The 892-nt window shown below is 72.4% G+C and overlaps 1 pseudogene; it reads left to right on the plus strand.

Annotated features, from left to right (window-relative positions):
- Positions 1–5: 5 nt before the first annotated feature.
- LOC106002866 lies at positions 6–868 on the plus strand (annotated as a pseudogene).
- The last annotated feature ends 24 nt before the right edge of the window (positions 869–892 follow it).

An 892-nucleotide genomic window follows, 5' to 3' on the forward strand; every position in this document is an offset into this window, starting at 1 on the left:
TGAAGCGCACGCCGCGCCGCATCAAAGGCCATCATCGTCACCGTCTGGGGTCATCTCGGCCGTCATCTCCTTCCCGCCGCTCATCTCCTTCGAGAAGAAGCCGGACGCCCAGTCGAGCGAGCCCCGCTGCAAGATCAACGACCAGAAGTGGTATGTCATCTCGTCCTGCATCGGCTCCTTCTTCGCGCCCTGCCTCATCATGATCCTGGTCTACGTGCGCATCTACCAGATCGCCAAGCGCCGCACCCGCGTGCCGCCCAGCCGCCGGGGCCCCGACGCCACCGCCGCCGCCGCCGCCCTGCCGCCCGGGGGCGCCGAGCGCAGGCCCAACGGCCTGGGCCCCGAGTGCGGCGCGGACCCCGCGGGCGCCGAGGCCGAGCCGCTGCCCACCCAGCTCAACGGCGCCCCGGGGGACCCCGCGCCCGCCGGGCCGCGCGACGCCGCCGCCGCCGAGGCGCTGGACCTGGAGGAGAGCTCGTCGTCCGAGCACGCCGAGAGGCCCCCGGGACCCCGCAGACCCGAGCGTGGCGGCTCCCGGGCCAAGGGCAAGACCCGGGTCGGCCAGGTGAAGCCTGGGGACAGCCTGCCGCGGCGCCCGACAGCCGCCGGGGCGACGGGGCCCGGGGTTCCCGGGGCCGGGCCGGGGGAGGAGCGCGGCGGGGGCGCCAAGGCTTCGCGCTGGCGCGGGCGGCAGAACCGCGAGAAGCGCTTCACGTTCGTGCTGGCCGTGGTCATCGGCGTGTTCGTGGTGTGCTGGTTCCCCTTCTTCTTCACCTACACGCTCACGGCGGTCGGCTGCGCCGTGCCCGGCACGCTCTTCAATTTTCTTCTTCTGGTTCGGCTACTGCAACAGCTCGCTGAAGCCCGGGTCATCTACACCATTTTTCAACCA

This window comes from Dipodomys ordii, unplaced genomic scaffold (assembly GCF_000151885.1).
Source record: "Dipodomys ordii isolate 6190 unplaced genomic scaffold, Dord_2.0 Scaffold1000003670, whole genome shotgun sequence".
NCBI classification, from domain to species: domain Eukaryota; kingdom Metazoa; phylum Chordata; class Mammalia; order Rodentia; family Heteromyidae; genus Dipodomys; species Dipodomys ordii.